This window comes from Camellia sinensis, chromosome 8 (genome assembly GCF_055761805.1).
Source record: "Camellia sinensis isolate YWXY chromosome 8, ASM5576180v1, whole genome shotgun sequence".
In the NCBI taxonomy this organism is placed as follows: Eukaryota; Viridiplantae; Streptophyta; class Magnoliopsida; order Ericales; family Theaceae; genus Camellia; species Camellia sinensis.
Genome location: NC_138968.1, coordinates 16,774,585 through 16,799,282, shown reverse-complemented (window position 1 = coordinate 16,799,282; position 24,698 = coordinate 16,774,585). Strand labels below are relative to the sequence as shown.

The following is a 24,698-nucleotide window of genomic DNA, read 5'->3' as shown; positions in this document are numbered from 1 at the left end:
GAAATATCATTGGTTATAACCTAGGGGAGTAGGTCCTTTGCACTATACTATATATAGGATTTTCAAATATCAAGGGTGGCTATGGCACCCAGGCCGCCCTCTCCCTCCAAGTAAATATTGAATATAACCGTATATTACGTGATTGTATCACTATTTAATAAATAATTTTATTTTATGACACAAACCACAATATTATTGAGTTAATAAAAGCCGAGACTTGTTCATCTAATTTCAATTACAGTCTTTTTTTTATTGACCGATGACACCAGGTAAAATAATGTCACCGTTACCCTCAATATTTTCTCCTCCCCGCACCCCGAAGAGGTTATTTGCTTGTGATGGAGCAATGCTCCACATCCTTTAAATTATCACTTGACACTCGTCAAGTTCTCTCTAAAATCAAACAATTAACATCAAGATGAGGCACTGCATAGTGATATAACAGAATTAAGAACATGCATCATCAACAACTCGGACAATTTTACTAGTAATAACTATGAAAAATCAATACCGCAAAAAAAGTAACAACAATATAATTGATTGATTCAATCAATCATTTTTATTCATTAATTTGATCATTATACTCAACCAAATTATAAACCTAACATCACATTTCAAGTTCCTAAATCCATCAAGATTTCAACATAAATAATAACAAGCAAACAAACAATCAATCAAAAAGTAATCAGAAATCAGAGCACCGACAGTTCCGCTCCCAATCGCCGTAACGAGTGGGCTCGGGACCTCTAGGTCCTCCAATCTCACCGGTCTCTTTGTTCATATCAAAGTCATCATCTTCATCTTCGTCATCGTTGTCCTTTTCGTTTTGAATCTTCTCTTTGATTTCTGATTCCTCTTCTTCAAGCCTTTTAGGGTTAACTTGATCTTCTTATTGAAACTGAGTCGAAGAGCAGATGAGTCGCCTCGCCGAGTTCGAACCGGAGAGAGTTACCGATTCAGATCTCGCGTCTGAAAGACGCAATTTTGGAGCAGATAACTTGATTAGTGATGAGAATAGACGGCCCTGATTAGCTTGTTGGTTTTATCCTCTTTGTTGCTTTATACAGGAAGTCGACTGACTGATTGTATGCATCTCACAGTTCGGTGTTCTCCTGCGAGATGGAACGTTAGCCCTTGGATGAATAATTGATATTTGATCTTTTAGATTTTAGATTTTTTAGGTGCCGTTTGGTAACACTTACGTTTTCTGTTTTCTGTTTATATTTACAAAAATTTAAAAAACTCAAATAAAAACTTGTTTGGTAAAATTTTTGATTTATAAATCAGTGGTCTCAGTTTATAAATTTGGCCAAAAAATGAAAACACAAAAAATGTGTTTCCATTTTGAGTTTTCAATTTTTTTTTTTTTTTTACCACCCAACACTAGCCACCGCCCGCCACAATTTTCCACCACCGTCTTCTGCCACCACCACCCATCCCCCAGCACCCACCCACCACCACCCACCTGCCACCTACTCACCACCACCATCAACCCCTCGCCACCACTACCACCACCACCCACCACCCATCTGCCATCCACCCGCCACCCGCCAATACCATCCATCGCCCGCTACCTACTTGCCACCACCACTCACCGCCTGCCTGCCACCCACCTGCCACCCACCTGCCACCATCCACCACTACTACCACCACCACCCACTTGCTACCACCTACCACCACCGTCACCCACCCACCCATCACCACCACCACCACCACCACCACCGCCGCCACCACCACCACCACCGCCCACTTGCTACCACCCATCACTCGCCACCGTCACCCACCCACGCACCATCACCACCCACCACCCATCCGCCACCACCACCTACTCGCTACCACCTACCACCCGCCACCGTCAACCACCCATCCACCCACCACCACCACCCACTCGCTACCACCCACCACCCACCACCCGCCACTGTCAACCACCCATCCACCCACCACCACCACCACCCACTACCTACCCGCTACAACCAACCGCCATCCGTCACCCACCTGCCACCTGCCACCACCACCACCCACTCGCTACCACTCACCACCCGCCACCGTCACCCATCCACCCACCCACTCACCCACCCACCACCACCACCCACCCGCCACCACCAGCTACCCACCACCCACCGTCATCACTTTCCACCACCGTCTTCTGCCGCCACTTGCCACCACTTGTTATTTCTCACTCTTTTTATATTTTAAATTTTTTTTAAACATTTTGTCAATTACCAAACGCGTTTGCAGTTTATGTTTTTCTAAAAATAAACAAAAAATAAACAAAAATCAGTTTATAAAATTTTTGTAAATATAAACTGAAAACGTAAACGTTACCAAACACACCCTTAGTGTTTGCAAAATAATTTGGATTTTTTTTTTAAATTACACTTGACCATTTATGTTTGATTATTTCCTTACTTTAACTTTTAAAGTTGTACTAGCATATCAACACATGCGACGCAAGGACTAATTAAATAATTTTAAAATTAAATAATAACGTAAAATTTATTTAAAAAGTGTAGAAAAATTATTTATAATGAATTAAATTTTAACTATTTTATTAAATTATATATATCTATGGCACTGTTTGGGAAGAGCAATTGGAGGCTATTATAGCCTCAAATGAAAAATAAGCCAAAAAGTCTCACTATTCACCCCTTTTTATTAAAAAAAAAAAAAAAAATAGCCTTAGCTGCCGTGACAGTAAGTGTCAAATTGTTACATCACTTGGAAAATTACAATTTTGCCCCTTTACATCAATTTAAAAAATTATAATATTAGGGACAAATTAGTCATTTTAAATTCAAATATCATTTCAACACACTTTTCAATACAACAATTCAAATAAAAATCAATCTCATCTTTCCAAACACAAAAACTAAAATAGCCTACTAAAGTAACCAAAAAATCAAAAAACTTCTAAAATAGTTACTTCCCAAACGAGGCCTATATAATAAGGGAAGAGGATTTTTAAATTTATCCTAGAGACAATTGTCCTACTAAGACATTTAATGGTCATGATTCATTTGTGTATTTAAATGAACGGCTGAGATGACTATATATCAATCCTAAATATATATCTACATTTACTTCCCACCCAAACAATAAGTTCCCTCTACTTACCCACGTCTCCCCTCCATTCTATCTTTATCTCTCTCCCTTCTCTGTTCTCACATTCCCACTTACCCACGTCTCCCCTCCCCCCTCATTCTATCTTTATCTCTCTCCCTTCCCTGTTCTCACACACCCTATTTCCTGTTTATCTCTCCCTTTCTACACATCTCATTCTCGGTCCCGCCCCCACCCCGCCACCGCCAGGTGCAATAGATTCAAAGCCACAAGAATAGAGGTAAATAGCTGTAGCAAAGAAGCAATTCATCAGATGAACAATTCGTCATCGTTCGTATATTCCTCTCTCTCTCTCTCTCTATATATATATATATATATATGAAATGGGTCTTTGCCATTATTGCAGGAGAGTTGTGAGTATAAACTTCTTCTTTCCGGGTTGAGATCCCCTGTTCTCCTCTGTCTCTCTCTCTCTCATCTGCTCCGTTCCTCCTTTTATTTTACGTTGAGTCTTTTGCTATCGATCTTCTCTTCTAATTTTTGAACACAAATCAACCACAAAAAAATCATAAAACTAGATGGAGACCCAATCTTCCAACTAAAGACCCAGATTAAAACTAGATGGCTCAACCTCATGTAGATTCAGGGGAAAAAAAATTAAAAATAAAAATAGTCGAGCCAAATTCAGAAAAGATCCAGATTAAATCATATTTTATGTTGAATTTGGTTATATAATTCATATTCTATCATTATTTGTCTGTCTATCTCGATAAAAAAAAAATAGATATTTGTTTGTTTATGAATGGTTTCGATCTGTGCAACAAATTAACAGAGAGAATAAAGGAAGCAAAGGAATAATGGGAGACAGAAGAGATTTTGTTAGCCTGTTGTATTCATCGGAAAGTGGAGAAAAGAAAGAATTAAGAAGCACAAAACAAAGAGGGCTATAGAGATTTTTGTGACAGGGAATGGGGATAGGAAAATGGGTTTGTTTTATTATTTTTTTAACAATGATTCATCCCATTAAAAACATCACCACTAATAGCACTAATATATTAAAAAAGTAAAAAAAAAAAAAAAATACAACTCCAAGATCAAAGAAAAATGCTTGGGAGCACTAATTAGTGCTCCCACTAATTAGGTGGCAGTGGGTCCCGTCATTAATGATGTGATGTTTTGGTCTTGGAGTTGTATTTTTTTTTTTTTTTTACTTTTTTAATGCATTAGTGCTATTAGTGGTGATGTTTTTAGTGGGATGAATCATTGTTGAAGATCAAAATATCACATCATTAATAGCGAAACCCACTACCACCTAATTAGTGGGAGCACTAATTAGTGCTCCCAAGCATTTTTCTTGTTTTTTTATGTTGTTATAAGGGTAAGTACTGTTTGGATGGCTAGCGGTGGCTCGTGGAGGTGGCGTGTGCTGGCGTCAATCGGTCAGAAGCGTTAAAGCTTGAAAGAGTTATGAATCTTCAACTTTTTAGAGAGAGAAAGTGGGTCTTGACATTATTGGTTGGTAGAGCATTTAAAAAAAAAAAATTCAAGCACTAATTTTCTTTGTGGAAGCAAACCAAAAGCGCAAAAAATAGTGTGTAAAATCTAGTGCAAAATCACGCTCCTGCACTTGGAAGATTGACCCACAGTCCAAAGATGCTTGGAGGAGTTTTCAGCATGGTTGTTTAGATCCTGAACAATGCGATTAATTTCAATTTTTTTTTTATTGGAATTGGTCCATCTATCTTTATCTTCATCTTCTTTTACTTTGTCTTATATCTACACTTTTTTTTTTTTTTTTTTTTTAATTTTATGTTTCAATTTGGCCTAGGTTTGGAGCCTTTATAAAAATTTTATATAAGTCAATTTAATTGCTATACTTTTATTTTTTTAATGGTTAATTTTTTTCGTGGGTTATTTTATCCAATTTAGTCTTAACATTATGTTTCTTAAATGGATTTAATTTTTTTTAAAGGTTTTAAATTTGAAATAATACTTGATCTTTATAAAAATGGGTTTTATTTTTTAAATGGGTTTTGATTTTTGACATGGTTTTGAAAAGGGTATTGATTTTCTATAATTTAATCAAATCATAAATTTGAGAGAAAATAGAGTGAAAAATAAAATAGAAAAAGTATGAATGAGAGTAGGGACTCATTACGGCTCATCGCCACTGTCCATTCCGCAGCTGTCCACTACCATTAAAGAGGAAGATGAAACAAAGGAAATAAACGGTTTGGAGAGAGATTAGTTAGAGAGAGGGATAATAGGTAGAGGGGAGTTGAGATGTACTTTGAATTGATCCAACGGTCTAGATTTGGGTAGGAAAAGCACATTTGAATTTGTTTTATTATTTTTTTATTTTTAAATAGCCAAATCTAAAATTTAAATAAATAAAAAATTTTAAAAAAAATGTTTCCGTTTACTAAGGAATGTAACATTATTATAAATGTTTATTTTAAAAAGAGAGAAAAAAAAAGTGGTATCATCAGAAATGTTTATTTATTGAAAAAAGTAACTATCATTTTCAAAAAAAAAAAAAAAGGTTATGTGAAAAATGTTGTTTTTATGGAAAATGTTTTTTTGGGTTCGATAAATTTGACCTCAAAATTTAAATTGAGTTCGGTTAAAATATAATCTTTTCACAAGACAAGTAAGAAAGAGAAGGAGATAACGAGGGTGTGTGATTTGTTTAAAGACTTAAAAAAGAGTTTTTTTTTTAACTAAACTTTTTTACTCACTTCGGTGACAAAACCCACGAGACATATTCTTATAATAAATTATTTTTTCAGTTTTTACTATAATTTTATTGAGTGCATTTTTATATGGGTAATTTTATAAAAAGACATTTGAAAGTCAAAACCGGACGTGTACTTATATTTTGACCGCAAGAGAGATGAGTTTTTGAAATGGGTTTGGATTTGTGTATGTTTGGGTTTGTGTTTTCTAAACCTTAATCAATATATTCAATTGAATCACACTTGATATACATTAATTTGATTTGTGTTTCTAAGATTTGTGTTTCTATTTATTTTTCTAAGATTTGTTTTTTTAAACATTAAAACTGAGAAAGAGAGAAAATAGGTGTTGATTTCCTATGAGATGAGAGAATGAGAAAGATAGATTGAGGGATTAGAGGGAGAAAGTGGGGAAGATGGAGAGGGAGAATGAGTGGAGGTTAGGGGGTCACCCAGCACAACACCACACAAAAAAAAAGTGGGTTTAATTATTTTTTTTTAAAATCCAATCTTTTTGGAAAATGTTTGTAGAAAATGTTGGTTTGGTTTGGTTTGGTTTGTTTTTTTTTTTTTTTTTTTTGTGTGGATAAATTTAAACTCAAAATTTAAATGGAGTTTAAATTGAGTTCTGTTAAAAAAAATGGTGAATTTAAATTTGTATGAAAATTGAGTTTATGAGTTATGTTTATGTAGAAATTTTTTTTTTTTTTTTTGGTGTGTGTAGATAAATTTGAACTCAAAATTTAAATTAGGATTAAATTGGGTTGTGTAAAAAAATGATCATAAAAGTGAATTTTGAGAAGGAGAGGTGAAATAATGGGAGTGGTGTGATTTGTTCAAAAACTGAAAAGAAGAGTTTTTTTATTAATAGAATTTTGACTTCAAATTCTTATAATAAATTATATTTTTTAATTTTACTTTAATTTTATTGGGGTGTATTTATGTTTGGGTACTTTTACAAAATTCATTTCAAAGTCAATAAATTTGATAATTTACATTTTAAATCTACAAAATTTATTTTAAGTCAATAAATTTGATTAAAAAAAGCTTTGGGTGACCCACCACCAACCAGGGAAAGGGGTCCGAAAATTCCACGACTTTTGAGAAATCACAATACTGTATTTATTATTATTTTTATTTTTAGAATCTTAATTTATTTAGTTTCATTGTTTGTTGGATAAACTACTAAATTGAAATTCTTAAACAACAAAATAATTATTTATTTGGTAGATATATATCAATCGGTATAAACAACAGAATAATTATTTATTTGCCGGCAGTGGGAGTATTTCGGTGCTTCTCTGTGGGCTGCATCACCTGAGTTTTGGGTTATTTCGTTGTTATTTTATTCGAGTTTTATAAAGCGTGTGATACAAGTATAATTGTTACAATTTTTTGAAAATAATAGTATTTTTTTTAAATATTTTTGTCAAAAAATATTACAAACTTTATAAATTTTAATATGATACGTATGAATTACAAATGTATTTTGATCACAACATTATTTACACCGTGCCATCAGGTACGGACATACGCTAGTATATATATATATATATATATATTGCAATTGTCATGAGAAATCCTGTATTTTGAGATATTAATATTTTAGTGAGAGATATTGGTAGTAGTTTGATGGTGAGATTTTTAGATGAGAATCTAACTTATTTTCTCTATTTGTTTATCTCTTTTTAACTCCATTTCATTATTACCATTATTTATCCCTATTATTTATTTATTTATTTTAGTTTGCTTGCGCTCCAATCAAATGTTGTTTTCTTTCTTTCCAAGCAACCTTTCTTTGCCTCCAAATAAACTATCTTTATTTCCCTCCAAGTTTACTTGGAAACTATTCTTTATTTTGCCTATAAATTTGAACTCATCATCTCAACTTCTTTCTATGGTTCTTCTTCTTTGTCCATCCGTATCTCTCTTTCTCTCTCTCTTTATGATCAAAATATAGAATTTAGATTAAGAGTATTTAGAGTGAGAGTTAGAATTTTATTTAAGGAGAGTTATAGATTTTGTTAAACTTTACATTCCTTTTTTATCCACAACCTTTGGAGATTTATGGTTGTGGGGACATATTCTTCAAATGACAACACGTGGCCAAGGTGGCACCGAAGTGCTAGCCGAGATACCACGTGTCTTGGTCATGACGCCGAGTTGATCTCGGCTAGGCCGAGGTTACCAGCGAAGATACCGAAATCCGAGATGAGCAGATAAGGGACAAAAGTCCTAGAATAGGAGAGGATCTCAGCTAGGATAAGGATAAAACTCTTAGAGAGTTTATCTTTATCTATTGGAGAGTCCAAGACAAGCATTGAGCCAGAGTCCAAGAGAAGCTAGGCTTCTACAGGGATCAGGTTAGTGCTAACTATAAAAGTAAAGCACCCACATGGGTCTAAGGTACGCTTTTTGCATTCTAAACAATGAGTTAAGCACTTTTGTTATCTTTGAGAGATAACTGACTTGATCATCGGAGTGCTCCTGGGTGGACGAGCCACCGCTGGAATCTTATCTTTTTGTGACAGGTCGTTCAGGCACAATCTATTCTGCCAATGTTCTCCAACTGAGTACCAGATTGGCAGTGTGGTTAGAAAACAGCACACACAATTTGGCGCCGTCTGTGGGAAAGAAAGGAGAATAGATGGCCAGCGACGGACAGAAAGAGAAGATTGGGGACGACATCCATACTAGGAGTGGTAAGCACATTGACCCTAACGTAGAGGGGGATAACTGTAACAAAGAAACTCGGGATCAGAATTCCGGAGAGAAGGACGTTGGCTAGGAGGGTGACGTACCAAAGAAGTCAGACCGAGGTGGGTATTACAACGAGGACGACCTCCAGGTGTGGAAAGATAGGTGCCTGCGGAGGGACGGAGAGATGAAGGGAATGGCGAATAAATTGGCGGACCTGCAGTCGGTCGTCAATTTCATGATGCAGAACAATGTCATGTAGCCATCGTTCCTGTTACAAGATACGCCGATTCCAGCGGCCAAAAAAGATGCCCAGAAAGGAGGGCATAAAACAGTTCCTGCAGTCCCTCAGCACGACAGAACCAAAGAACACTCTCACCGGCCTTCAAGGGAGGTCGGGCGAGGAGAGTCCATGAAGGGAGATTCATAGAGGACGCATCGTACCAAAGAAGCTGACCCCAAAGAACATTGGCATGTTCAAGGGAAGGAACTCTGTTTCAACGCAACTAACGGAGAGAGGTCCAAGAGGACTCACAATGACACCGGAAGCAGTACGCCGAAAAGGCTCAAATCTGGAGATAGCCGAGCTCCTGGACGGACCAAGGAGGATTTGAGGGATTACCTCCAGAAGAAGTGACAAGATGCCGAGGTAACATCTCCGGTCAAACCAAGAACACCGTTCTCAGTAGAATTGGATAAATTCGAGGCCCCGAAGAGGTTTCACATGTCGAGGTTCCAGATATATGACGGTAACACGTCGGCTTGTACCTAAACTCAATGGCATTATACACCGGGAACGAGCCGTTGCTCTGCAAGGTGATCCCCTCATCCTTCGGGGAAATTGCATCGGACTGGTTTCACAAGTTACCGAAAGGAACTGTGAAAACCTGGGAGGGCTTGGCCGAGATGTTCGTGGCCAGGTTTGTGACGAACAAACTACAGCTATTGAGGCTGGACTCCCTGATGGCTATGAGAATTGGCGAGGATGAAAGCCTTAGGGCCAACACCAAGAGGTATTATGAGGTGTTCAATCGAATACCAGGATGCAACCAAGAGGTGGCGGTCGTGTCTTTTAAGAACGGCCTGAAAGATGATTGTCTACTTCAAAAATCTCTGGCAAAGACACTACCAAAAGGTATGGAGGACCTCATGGCCAGGATAGAAAAGTATGCTACGACTGAGGAGGACACGCCGGGGACAAAGGCGTCAAAACAAGAGAAGAGAAACGGCTCGCCGAAGCGAGGCCGAGGTAATGGCAGATGCAGTAAGTAAGAGACAGGACTAAGGGTTGCACAGGCAGTCACTGCCGTATTCTGAATTCCAGTTTACAAAGTGCTGGAAAGAATCCGGAATCAGCCTTATTATAGAGTACTAGAGAAGGTGCCTGGTGAATATATGGGAAGAAGTTTGGGGAAGCACTGTGCCTACTACAATGAGGATGGACATCTAACTCAAGGGTGCAAAGCCCCAAAGGCACATCTGGAAAACCTGGTAAGACAAGGTCATCTAAGGAACCTGGTAGATGAGGCTAGAACAAGGAAAGAGCAAGCGAGACTGCCTCAGGCACCGGCAGCATTACCTCCTCCAGCACCACAACCGCAAGTAGGTGGGCCTCGAGTGATCAATGTGATTCACTCGAAGGTCGATGAGAACGAGATATGTGGAGAGACTCAGAAGGTAAAACACTTGCAACATGTGTATCAGGTCCGGCAGAAGAGACCTAAGGCAGACAAATGCCAGGGACCAATGGTGTCTTTTACTGAAGACGACCTAGAGATGGTGCAGCATCCGCACAACAATGCCTTGGTAATATCCCTCCAGATTAGAGAGTGCCAAGTGAAGCACATCTTAATTGACCAGGGAAGCTCTTGTGACATCATGTATGTCAGGTGTTACAAGGAGCTTGGCCTTTACCAAGATGATTTGGAACAATCCAATGGACCAATGGTTGGGTTTAATGGAACGCCGACGCGGCCCCTGAGAGCAGTAAGTTTGGAGGTGCAGGCTGGCACCAAGAAAGTAAAAACTGAGTTTACCATAATTGACACCCCTTCCCCTTACAATGCTATCTTGGGAAGGCCATGGCTGCATGCAATGAGGGTTATTCCCTCAATATTACACCAGCTGTTGTGGTTTCCAACAGAACATGGAATTGAGGAGGTCAGAGGAGATCAGGTGCATGCAAAGAATTGGTCCATGGTAGCAATGAAATCCACCTGTAATGTACGAAAAGCAGAAACAACAGAGACTGAGGATAAGGATGTGGAAGTCCTGGAGGACGTCGGCAAAGAGCCAGCCGAGAAGAGTGAGGAAGCCTTGAAGAAAATCCTTGTCCAGCAAGGGGATGAAAAGCGCTTCTTCCTTCTTGGCTCGGGCTTGGCCAATGAAGAGGAAAAAGAGCTAGAGTCATTCTTGAGAGCAAACATTAAGATGTTTGCCTGGACGACGTACGAGATACCTGGCATGTGACACTGAGGTTACATGCCATAGACTGAATGTGGACAGGTCGGCCAAACCTGTCACCCAGCGAGCAAGGAGGCCTACCTTGATGCATGTTAAGGCAGTAGAAGAGGAAGTGGATAAACTCTTGGAGGCCAGAGCCATTTGAGAGGTAAACTACCCGACATGGTTATCAAATACGGTTGTGGTGAAGAAAAATAATAGGAAGTGGAGGGTCTGCGTCGACTTCACCAACCTGAACAAGGCTTGTCCCAAAGACAGTTTCCCACTACCCAAGATTGACCAATTGGTGGATGCCACTTCAGGGCATGGAAGGATGAGCTTCCTGGATGCTTATAGGGGATACTATCAGATAGCCATGTACCTCCCTGATGAGGAGAAGACTGCATTTATCACCCCGAAAGGGCTAAATTGCTATAGAGTAATGCCTTTCGGGTTGAAAAATATAAGAGCAACTTACCAGAGATTGGTGACAAAGATGTTCAGACATCTGATAGGCAAAATGGTGGAGGTATACATTGACGACATGGTCATGAAGACCAAGGAACCTGAGGATCATCTGGAAGACTTAAAGGCAGTTTTTGACATCCATAGAACATACCGGCTCCCACTCAATGCATCAAAGTGCGCATTTGGAGTTGGGTCTGGTAAGTTCTTAGGATACTTGGTTACCAGAATGGGCATTGAGGCAAGCCCGGATCAGATCAAGGCCATCCTCGAATTAAAAAGCCCAACATCGGCAAAGCAAGTGCAGATGTTGACTGGAAGGGCTACAGCCCTGAATAGATTTGTAACGCCCCAACTTCCAGGCCGTTAATTAAGTACAATATTACCACACAAATAGGATAGATAACCAAAACATCTTAATATACATATATAACCAGAGTTAGTATCACGGATCATTCGTTTATTTTCCATTGCAGAATTACAAAACATTGAAAACAAAAACAACTAGTCTAAGTCTTCAAATGAACCACCGCTCCAACACTTCATCATATTTGCCTTTGCAATAACTTTCATCATTATAACTGTTTCACCACCTGGCATGACACGCCATGAGCTTAGAATGCCCAGTAAAAACACACACATCCCCATATCTTCTATCAACCAATCAACCATACATAGGACAAATTGGGTAACATAACATGCAAAATTACAACAAGGTTCTATGAATTAGGAGTTTGCCTAGACATCTAGGATTCCCCAAAGACGTCCTTCTACCCAACCACAAGGCTGAACACCGGATTACTCAGACTCCCCCTTTTGCTGCTTTGCAGACCTTACCACCTATGCCCACCTCCTGGTTATTTATCGGTTAGTGACATTGATGGACCTCAAAAGGGGCGGCCAAACAAGTGGGCTCGCATACCATACCAAATCGTGCCTAGGGCTCGCTTACACCCTGCACATACCATACCAAATCGTGCCTAGGGCTCGCTTACACCCTGAAACCACCGCATAGAGTCTGAATACATCCGTGTCAACCTAGGGGCTCGTTTAGACCGCTTGTGCAAGACTTAACTCATTTGGTTTTAGTTCCATTCACATGTTCAATACATAAATCATTCTGAAGCACAAGGGTGAACGTCACCCTCTACCAACCCCTTTCTATTTCCCATTTATTAGATCTTTTGCCAAGCAAGCTAGTCACATTCGGTAATTCGGTAATATAAAAGAGCATGAGACAAACATAAGAAATGAAATGTAGCCCATGATAATCATACATAGGTATGGTAAGGCAAGAAAATAACATTAGGCATGCTTTAAAATACTTAGAGACAAACAACACAACAAAACACCATTTCCAGCACTGTTCGGTTCTGCAGGGCTAACAAGAACGCTTTGGTAAAAATACTTATAGGTCAAATTAGGGGCTGAAGTTGCACAGAAACAATATTCAATCTGCCTAGTTTCAGTTCCAATTTTCAGAAGTTGCACAGCACCTCCAAAAATTCATCTACAAACTATATTCGAAAACCTGTCCAGATTTGTCACCCTTTGGGGAAACTAACTTTTCTCTCAATCTACCTGATGGTTTTCACTCAAATAAAATCTGTTGGAAAGAGGACTCAGAGTTCTAAATTTTGATAGAAGAACCAACGTGAGGTGATTTTTCTAGAAGTTTATAAAATTGCTAAAAGTGGACTGTTTTTCAGAGATTCAGGACCAGATTTTTCAACAATTTATCCAAGCCCTAAAAACAAACAATTTGGAGCTAATAAAATTTTCGCAAACTCTAAACACACCAAATATCCTACCATAAATTCAGATTTGAGAATTAAATAGAGTTGATATTTATTTTAAATTAGGGAAGTTGCAGCAGTGCCCAATTTCACAAATTTGTAAGACAATGGCAATTGATCATATCCGCACTTCAACATACACCAAAAACCCTATTTACCATTAATTTGCAACACAAGAGGCATATTAGACAATAGAAGGAGATGGTGAAAGAATTGGAGAAGACAAAGGAGGGGTATGTTCTTACCTTTTTGAGAGTCACCCTTATTATTATTTTTTTTTTCTTCTTCTTCTTCTCAACTTCCTTTGATCATACTTTCACCCTCTCACCCTCTCCCTAGGCTGTTGAAAATGTGTGGTGAAAATTGAGACAAAGTTCTCAATTTATAAGCCATGAAATAGGGCTAGCTTAATGACTAAGAAAAAGCATAAAAATCTAGATATTTTTCCATTGCTCAAATAAGTATTAAAATAAATAATAAAACTATTTATTTAAAGATATGTGTAGATATTTATTTAAAGATATTTATTTTCTCAATTAAATAATAAAGGTTCAAAGAAAATAATAAAAATTCAAAGAACTAATAAATATTCAATTAGGCTAAAAATAAATTTGATGAATTAATTTAGAAACTAGGAGGTACATAAATAAAAGCCAAGTGTTAGGGTATTTCCAAATATAAAAATGGCATTCTATGATCTAATTATAATAAAATACAGAAAAATAATTCTTTCTTGGACCAGTTTGTAAAATTTTATAAAATTTGGGATTAAAATGTAATTAACCTAAGGCTTAGGGTATCAAGTGTAATTACCAAATATTAGGGTCTCTACAACCTACCCCCCTTAAATAAATTTCGTCCTCGAAATTAAATCGTACGTCACGTCTCAAATAGTTGTGAATAATTTGCCCACACCGCGTCTTCACATTTCTAAGTGAACTCTTCAATATCATAGTGACACTAGAGTATCTTAAGAAGTTGAATTAGTTTTCCTCGCAAGTTCTTTTCTTGTTTGTCCGTAATTGCTACTGGTCCCTCCTCAAAGCTGGCGTTCTTGTTAAGCTGGATTTCTTCCCAGTTGATGATGTGAGAAAGGTGCATTATGTACTTTCGCAGCATAGATATGTGAGAAACATCATGTACTCCAGCCAATTGCGGGGGTAGAGCCAATTTGTACGCAACCTTTCCAATTTTCTAAAGTATCTCGAAGGGTCCGATATATTGAGGCGATAATTTTCCTTTCTTTCCAAAACAAATGATACCTCAGCAGGGCTGAATTTTTTTTTTTAAGAAAACATAATCATCATCACCGACAGCGAAAGTTAGAGGTCTTCTCCTTTTATCTGCATAACTCTTTTGACGATCTTGAGCTGCCACTAATCTTTGTCGAATAAGTTTTACCTTTTCTGTAGTTTCTTGCACGATCTCTGGGCCCAATAGACTCACTTCTCCAACTTTAGTCCAACAAACTAGTGATCTGCAAGGCCGACCGTACAGTGCTTCGAATGTAGCCATGCCAATGCTAGCCTGGAAACTGTCGTTGTATGTGAACTCCACCAACAGTAGGTGTCACTGCCAACTCCCTTTGAAATCCATCACACAAGCTCTTAATATGTCCTCCAAAGTTTGAATGGTGTGTTCCGATTGTCCGTCAGTTTGAGGATGGAAGGTGGTCCTAAAGCATAATCCGGTTCCCAATGGTTCTTGTAGGCTTTCTTAGAATCGAGAGGCGAAACGCAGGTCTCGGTCTGACATAATTGATACAGGAACTCCGTGTAGTCGGAAAGTTTTTAGTTTTTTATTAGAGATGACTCAGTGATGTCAAAGTGTTTGAAATCTTATACGGCAAAAAGTGTGTCGTTTTCGTTACACGATCAACTATAGCCCATATAGCATCATGTCCTCTAGGTGACCTGGTTAGTTCGTTGTTACATGCTCCCATTTCCTTTCTGATATTGGCAAGGGCTGAAGCATCCCTCCAGGTCACTGGTGTTCCGCCTTTACTTGCTGACACGTAAGGCATCTGGCTACGGATTGAGCCACATCTTTTTGTATTCCGTTCCACCAGTAGTGGCATTGTAAGTCTTTGGTACATTTTCGTCCCTCCTGGGTGTACTACGAACACTGACGTCTCACTTCGGAATGATGAGTATTGGGACATTAGTCAATCTCCTCTTGAGTTCTTGAAAGGATCGTTCACATGCGATGCTTCATTCCAATCATATTTTACCCTTTTTTGCATTGGACGAGTCATCGGCTTGGCCAGTTCGGAAAAGTCTTGAATAAACCGTCGATAATAACCGGCCAGTCCTAAGAAACTACAAACTTCAATTACTAAGGTTGGCTGTTTCCAATCTAATACTACGTCTACCTTGGCCGGGTCCACTGCAATCCCATGCTCAGACACTACGTGTCCCGAAAATTTGACTTCCTTTAACCAGAACACCCAGCAAGTTGATTATGCCATCGCATCTTATGATTTGTCATGCTCAGAGACTCCTCTCTATCCCCCTTAAATTGGAAACACCTCCCGTCAAGTGTGTAAGTCATCACCATTTTCTGGTAGCAATCAATCACCGTTCAGTGGGCAGATAGCCACTCCATACCTAAGATTATGTCAAAATCGAACATGTCCATGACCACAAGGTCGCAAATGACAGTTTACTATGTAAGTAAAACCCTAGCAGATGCAAAGACCAGATACCTACCCTAGGAAAAGTTAACACTGGCTTTAGTAATGGCTTCCAAGAAGCTGAATCATTACTTTCAAGCCCACAAAATTGTGGTGTTAACTGAGCATCCTTTAAATTCCTTGTTGTAGTAGGGAGATTTGACAGGCAGAATAACCAGATGGGCAGTGGCCTTGGGCCAATATGACCTGGAATTCAGACCCAAAACGGCAATCAAAGGCCAAGTTTTGGCCGACTTCGTGGCCAAATTCACACCAAGCGCCATCATACATCAGGCTCCGTTGAGCCGAGGTATAAGATGTCCAATGAACAAGGAAAAACCCAGCTGGGGATAACAGAACAAAGGAAAGAAGAGAAACTCAGGCCCTACAGTATTTACGTCGACGACTCTTTCCAGCTGTTTGTTGATGGGAGTTCAAACCGACAAGGAGCGGGGTCAGGAGTAGTGCTAGTATCTCTAGATAGGCAGATAATGGAACAATCCATTCATTTGGGGTTTAAGGCCTCAAATAATGAAGCAGAGTATGAAGCACTGATCGCAGGATTAAAGCTGGCAGTAACAATGGAAGCTAACAAGGTAATAGTCTTCTGTGACTCCCAGCTTATCGTCAACCAAGCAACAGGTGAATATGTAGCCCGAGATGAAAGGATGTCGGCCTATGTAAAGGAGGTGGGCAGACTGGTAGCGTCATTCCAGAATTGTCGACTACAGCAGGTTAGCCGAGATGACAACATCCATGCTGATGCTCTGGCCAACCTAGCTAGTGCAATGAAACCTAGAGAGGCAAGGACGCTAATGGTTGACTACCTGTCAGGTCCAAGCATAGAACTACTGAACACAGAGCATGAAACAGTGTGCGTGGAGATGGGACCAAGTTAGATGGATGCGATAATAGTATTCTTTAGAGATGGGAAACTGCCAGATGATCACAAGGAGGCGCACAAGGTCAGACTGAAGTCGGCAAGGTTCAGTATAACAGTAGAGGGACATCTCTATAGAAGATCTTTTACTGGACCCCTTTTGAGGTATGTGCATCCTTCACAAGTTGAAGACTTTCTGTATGAAATACACGAAGGAGTATGTGGAAGCCACGCTGGGGGCAGGTCACTTACTCATAAGGCCATTACTCAGGGGTACTGGTGGCCCTACATGCAGAAAGATGCTGAAGCTTATGTCAAGAAGTGTGAGAAGTGCTAGAGGTTTGCACCTTTGATACATCAACCAGTAGCAGACTTGAACCCAGTATCTAGCCCTTGGCCATTTGCCCAATGGGGCATGGATCTTGTTAGATAACTGCCTCAAGTAACTAGACAAAGGAAGTTCCTGCTAGTGGCAATAGATTACTTCACCAAGTGGGTTGAAGCTGAACCCCTTGCAAAGATTCGGGACGTTGATGTAAAGAACTTCATGTGGAAGAACATCATCACCAGGTTTGGGATCCCAAAAGCAATAATAGCAGACAATGGTACGCAGTTTGATAGTAAGCTAATCAAGAGCTTCTGTGCAAAGTACAAGATCAAGAATTATTACTCTACTCCAAGCTTTCCTCAGAGTAATGGTCAAGTAGAAACATCCAACAAGGTTATCTTGGATGGGATCAAGAAGAGGCTGGAAACAGCAAAGGGAAAGTGGGTAAATGAGTTACCCAGTGTACTCTGGGCATATCAGACGACGCCGAGAAGATCAACTGGGGAGTCCCCATTCGCCATGGCTTATGGCACATAAGTAGTTATTCCATTAGAGGTCGGCATCCTAGGGATCAGAACCCAGGGAGTAGAGAATGGGACCAATGAGGCACTCTTGGCCGAGATCTGGACCTATTGGAAGAAAGAAGGGAGAAAGCAGCAATTCAGCTGGGGGCATACTAGCAGCAGCTTGCTAGGGCTTACAACAAGAAAGTCAACCCACAAGAGTTTCAAGTTGGGGATCTCGTCCTAAGAAAGGTCGTCGGCAACAAGAAAGACCCTAGAGAGGGCAAGCTTGGCCCAAACTGGGAGGGACCTTATAGAATTATCTCGGTCTTGGGCAATGGAGCGTATCGGCTTGAAGACAGTGATGGCAAAGAGTTACCAAGACACTGGAATACTTGTAACCTGAAGTTTTTCTATCATTAGATTTCTTTTTTGTTTTTTAAAGTTTTTTGTTATTAGTCAAAGTAATAATAAAATTTTAGTTCGATTTTCGATTACAAACTTGTGTAAAACGATTTGGCGATGTTTTTGATTGAAACATGACGAATAACGTAGACTTATTAAATGGCAGAGTTGAATTATACTTGCATATAATAGAGTTGAACTAAGTTGGCGATGTTTCTAATTGAAACATGATGAATAACTTAGACTTATTGTAATGACCCCAAAATGCGTGTAAGAAATCATCTTTATTTACCTATGAGAGGATGTGTTTTAATTTAATTATATCTATTAGAATTGACGCATTATCTGTTGAGTTACGGACTTCAAATTGAAATTACCGACCTTTATGGGTTCAGAAATCAAAATTGAGTACTTGGGTATGTTAATGAGAATTTTTAGAACTATTGGGAAAAATTAATTGGAAATATAATTTGTCTAATTCGTTAATGCACGTTTAGGTGGTTAACTTTGTACTGCAAATTGAAGACCCTAGAGACTTCAGAAACCAGAACAGGGGACATATTTATGATCAGCACAATTTTTAGAGTCACTTGGGAACTTTAATTGAAATTTGATTTTGCGCGATTCGTGTGGTTCTCCCTATTGTGTTAAGCCTTGTGTGTGTGTTTATTTAGATATATAGATATGTTTGTGAGTGTTTGGTCTCATCTTTTGGAAGCCTAAATATCCAAAAGAGAGAGAGGAGAACCGTGGGGGAGAAAAGAGAGGGGAGACCAAGAAAAGCTTAACAATCATGGTGGTTTGAAGGGAATTGAAGGTAGAGAAGGGAGAACAACCATGGAAGCTTGGAGAAATCAAAGAGTGAACTAAGGTAAGATTAATTATCTTGAATCCTCATGTTTGAGACATCAATTTCATGAAATCATGATAATAAGGGAAGCTTTGAACCCATTTGAGTTAGGGTTTTATGTATATATATTGATTGAACCTTGATTTCCTTAGAATTTCTTGATTGAAGAAGTATAGGCATTATATTTGTTTATTTTGAGGTTATGATGGTTGATGGAGAATAATAATGTGAAATTGGTCATGTATTAAAGGGTTTTGGGCTTTGATTTACATGTAATTAAGGTTTGATTTTGAAAATGAAAAGTCCCAAATTTTCAGCCATTTTCGGACTGCAAACTGTCCAGGCCGCACATGCGGCACTGTTCCCTCGCACGCGCGGAGACGGCTCTGTCCAACCAACTTTGAACACACGTATTTTTTTGTATCCGGACTCCGTTTTGAGTGATTGTTGAGTCTAAAATCAAGCCCCAGAAGTCTAGTTTCTAATGGCAGTGGTCTCACGCCCAAATTCAAAATACAGAAATAGTTATGCCCAAATTAGTGACAACTGTTCACTTTTTGTCAACCAGTTTTGTACCATTTCTTCACCTAAACCATTTCCCATCGATTTCCCCTGTTTTCTGAGACATGGATTATAACTTATTAAAGAATAATGAGCTTGGTACCACCATGGCTAATTGATTGAATGATCAAAGAGAATAAGTAAAGGATCGAGTATAATCTCATATAGTGTGTTGTGCAATGTACTTGTAGGTCGAGACGAGGACATCATCCCAGTACTACCGGGAGCCGATCACTGTGAGTAATAGTACTACAAATGTACATTATTTACTGTTAAGAAATATTGTTAACAACATTCTATTCTCTGTCAGCTAATATGTTAACATGTGTGTTGATTGGGAATTGAGGTGAACCTTGAAAGAGTTAGCACACATCGGTATGACTCTGAACCTACTCCGTATTTTGGGTTATGGCTAATGATTATTGTCAATGTACCATCCTAAGAATTACCTATGATTTTGTATAAGAATTTCATACAAACTATTAACACTGTGAAGTTGGTTAATAGAAAAGAATTGCGTATCAACGACATTATTATGTAATTCATGTTATGATATGAATTGTTCTGGCCTGTTGATGTAATGGCACATTTACCTTTGGATTATTGGTAATGTTAAGGTTCTATTAATTATGAAACAAGTATGTCTACTTACAAAGAACCATGAGGAAATCTAAGTGCATCATTGTACCATATGTTCTGTTCGCTATTGACAATTAATGTTACCATTCTGTTATCTGCTAGTTAGTGGCATTGAAACATGATAAGCAAATGGGATGTATATACATTATGGAACGGTGGTATCTACGTATTTTTAAAAGCGTTCATGTTGTAAAATATGTTTACCTTTTGCTAACAATTATCGGTAACGTTCTATTAAACTTATGTTATCTATGTTTATTTATGTGATTAAAGCGAAGAATGTGTTTATCTATTTTAATCTGTTCTGATGTTTTCTGGTATGGAACTATAGCGATCCCGGGTTTACCCTTGTTGTACAGTGATCCGGACATGTGTCCGTGGATGTTGGTAGTTGTTTATTTCCTAGTTTGCATCCTTTTTACTTTGTATTTTGAGTTATGGGATGTGTTGGGCAGGTTTGTTACAGGTTGGTTGTGCTTGGGAGCCTAGTGTTGCTGCCCAGATTTTTGGTCCTTCGCTCGAGCGAGGAGTCTGTCGCTCGAGCGAGAGTTGTGTTGCACCTGGTTCTGGACCCGAGAGTTGTAGTTTCTGGCTCGAGCGAGCTTTTCGTGGCTCGAGCGGTCTGGGTTTTTCTTCGCTCGATCGAGAACTTCTTAGCTCGAGCGAGAGTTTTCTGTGTCTGGTCGCTCGAGCGACCAATCCTTCGCTCGAGCGAGAGTGTTTTATATCAGCGGACAGCAGCGATTTTAAACTTAACTTTTTCACTTTCTTTTGCATCCAAAACCTAAATCCGAGACCCTCTCACTCTAAACTTACACTCTCTCTAAGATTTCATCTCCCTAGAGTGTGAATCTAGCCTAGGGCCTTTGTTAAAAAGATAGAGGGTGTTGAGAGCTTCGTTTTAATCTGAAAAAGTTTGGATTTGGAGCAAGTTGATCTTGGAGTCTTCATCTCCTTTTGGGCTAAAACTTCGAGGTAGGGATATCCTACTCCTCTCTATGGGTTTTGTCTTTAAATTTTGGTATTTTGAGATGTTGGGCTTGGTTTGGTAATTTTGTGAAAGTTTGGGGCTTTTGTGTAATTTTACAAAAGTTGGGGTTTTATTCATAATAAACCTAGATGCATGTTTGGCATAGAAAAATGGAATGATTGTTGAATCATTGATGAAAATGGGACCTAAGGGTTGAAATGGTAATTATGGAAAATGGCCTAATTACATTGTTTAATTAATTGGGATAATTAATTGATGAGAAATGAGGAAATGAAATGTTGATTGAATATCCATTTGTGCATTTATTTTCTGTTTTAGAAATAACTGCTTTGGGCTATCGGTGGAGGATAGTCGTGATTGTTGTAGACAATGTATGTTGATTAGGCAAACTGAAACTAATCAATGGAATGTGTTATGGAACTTGACAGTTGCTAGAATACATTAATTGTTTGTATTGTGTGATTGTATATAGAACCAATGTGTTTATATATGTTATGTGTAGAGGAGGAGATAGGGGATGTACTCCGCGGTTTAGGGGAAGATAGGGGATGTACCTCTAAACCGGATAGGTATTTGGAGGAGATAGGGGATGTACTCCGTAGACAGAGCTCATATGCTTGTCTAGAGAAGTGAAGATAGAGCTCATATGCTTATCTTTGTGAAGTGAAGTGTGGATACAGCTTGTACGCTTATCTGTGGATATTGTTGATATACATATCTGTTGTAGAGTGTGGATACAGCTTGTATGCTTATCTGTGGATATTGTTGATATACATATCTGTTGTAGAGTGTGGATACAGCTTGTATGCTTATCTGTGGATATTGTTGATCTACATATCTGTTGAGAATGTGGATATAGCTTTTATGCTTATCTGAATGTGAGATATAGTTTTTATACATATCTGTGGAAATAATGATAGAGCTAGCATGCTTATCTGTTGAAAAAGGGAAAATGAAAAGTAATTGGGACTTGTAAGTCGTCGACATAAATATGTAATTTATGTGATTGAATCAGTGTTGACCAACTATCAATTGCTAATGTTTTAGTCATTGTCCATGGTTGGTTTAGTGTATTTCTACTGGGCTGTGGCTCACCCTATATGGGAATATCATTTTCAGGTACAGGAAGCATGCCACCTCCAAGGACATAGCTGGGAGGCTAGTGGCGGGCATAGTTTTGTCGTTTTACTTTTGATGTATTACATGTAATTTCAAGCCAAGGGCTTAATGTGTAAACGAGTTAGAACTCTTTGTTGTAACCAAGTGTTAACTTGGAAAGCTGTAAGCCCGTAGGGCATTTTGTTATGAGGTTAACATGTAATACTTATGTCTTATCTGATGAGTTTATTGTTATTATTTTGAGGGCGTTACAACTTGGTATCAGAGCGTACCGGGTTCGAATACTTTGGGTACGTGGGAAGTGATTAGGATCACAATGGGTTTGTCTCGCTTGATAGAGACGTAGATGTAGTACCATATGCTATGTGTTTATTTGATAACATGTTTATGTGACTATGTGGGTATGGGATTTAATTTCTAGGAAATTGATTGGATCCTTGAGTTTCTGGGAGTCTTGTTGGAAAAGCACTTGATCAATGCTATTTCTAACCGGAACTCTAGTAACGCCTCGGGACTATCATTATCCGGAAATGAAATTCGTAAGTGCTTATGTGTTTATGTGCTTATGTGGAGTGAATTACAGTTGTCCACGCATTAGGACGTGAGTGTTTAGTTTCGGCACACCTATGAATGTGCTAACGTTCTGTGTTACCTTTATTAGGATGTCAGGACGAGGAAGAGGTGCTAGGCGTGGTAGACCTGCGAGGCAGGAAGTACCGTTACAGGGTGAGATCCCGGCAGTGCAGGAGGGAGTTGGGCAGGCCAATGTGGTCGAGCCAGTGGGTCAGCAGGCTATGGGTGCCTTGGCCAGAGAGATAGCAGGAGCTTTAGGTATTCTTAGAGCTGGGAATCAGGCAGCTGAGACAGGGCCTTCCTTCTTGAAGAGGGAGTTCTTTCGGTGTAATCCGGACGAGTTTATCGGGGATCCTAAAGAGCCGCTTAAGGCAGATGAATGGCTCGAACAGACAACGAAGACGTTTGAGATGCTTGGCATCGAGGACGGAGCACTGAAAGTGACCTTGGCATCCTTTCAACTGAAGGGAGATGCGGGTCAATGGTGGAAGTACGAGAAAGCTCGTGTTGGTGGTACTTGGGAGGCGTTTGTGAATGCTTTTCAGGAGAGGTTTTTATCAGCAGCAGCTAGGGAGAAGCTGAGGGATCAGTTTAGCCGGCTTAATCAGCAGGGCTTGTCAGTGGCCGAGTTTGAGGCTACTTTTACCAGTCTGTCTAGGTTTGCACCTGAACTAGTGGCGTCTGAGGAACGCCGTTGCTATGAGTTTGAGCGGAAGTTGAGGCGGGGCCTCAAGTTGAGAATTGGTGGGTCTTATATTCGAGAGTATAGACACCTAGTGGACGCTGCAGCTCATATGGAGCTTATGATGCAGGAGGAGGATGAGGGTCAGAGAGGCTCCAAGAGGAGCCAGGATAGTCAGAGTGATGGCAGGAGGCAGAAGGGTAATAACCCTCAGCAGTCTCAGGGTGCAGTCTCTAGATCGACCTTTCCAGTGCCTAGTGTAGGCTCGGGGAGAGGCAGTCAGGGAGAATTCACCTGTTACAAGTGTGGCCAGCTGGGTCACAAGGTATCTGTTTGCCCGCAGAAGGGTGGGGGTCAGAAAGCTGCTTCTTCTTCAGCTAGATCGCAGAGTCAGAGTCTGGGCAGGGGGCAGCTCTTGACTTGTTATCAGTGTGGACAACCTGGGCACATGAAGAGGTTTTGCCCACAGTTGGGTGCCACTTCGGGAGCGTCTGGTTCTAGGCAGACGCAGGGTTTTCAGCCAGCTCAGTCTGTGCAGGCCTCGAGGGCCAATCCGGGAGCTTCGTCATCCCAGTCTGTGCAGCAGTCTTTTGCTCCGAGAGGTGAGCAGGTAGACCAGGGGCCTACGGGGCGCGTGTATGCTGTTACCGCGCAGGATTTAGTACCAGCTCCATCAGTAGTGAGAGGTACTTTTCTGTTTTGCAACTCAGTTGCTAGTGTGTTGATAGACACGGGTGCATCTCATTCTTTTGTATCTGCTGCATTTGCATCTGTTTTGGAATTGGAGTTAGCACAGTTAGCATCTCCTATTTGTGTGGTATCGCCTTTGGGCGGTGAGTTGATTCTGAAACAGGGCGTTAGAGGATGTGATATTGAGGTCGCCGATTATAGGCTTCCTTTTCCGTTTGTTGTCATGCCCATGAAGGGTTTTGATGTTATTTTGGGTATGGACTGGTTATCGTCATACCGGGCTGTTATTGATTGCTACCGCCAGAGGGTTACATTGTGTACCTTGAGCGGGGAGTGGTTCCATTTCTTGGGAGACCGGGTTGGTAGTGTTTTGCCACCGGGGTATGATTCGCGAGGGCGAAGTGAGCTTAGTAGTCTACTTGCTAGCTTTGAGAGTGGTGAGAGTGGTGAGACCCAGCATGTATTGCCGAGGGTGGTTTGTGAGTATTCGGATGTCTTTCCCGAAGACCTTGTTAGTTTGCCACCTTACCGAGAGATAGAGTTCTCTATTGATTTAGTGCCTGGTACGGCGCCGATTTCTATGGCACCTTACCGTTTTGCTCCAGCAGAGT

General features: G+C 39.8%; 1 long non-coding RNA gene across 1 annotated transcript; it reads right to left on the bottom strand.

Moving 5' to 3' along the window:
- Positions 1 to 522: 522 nt before the first annotated feature.
- On the bottom strand, positions 523 to 13,877 carry LOC114297451 (uncharacterized). The gene is made up of 2 exons (XR_014337398.1): positions 13,441 to 13,877; positions 523 to 1,112 (listed from the first exon to the last, which is right to left on the bottom strand). It is a non-coding gene; the product is annotated as an uncharacterized LOC114297451 (long non-coding RNA).
- Positions 13,878 to 24,698: the final 10,821 nt, after the last annotated feature.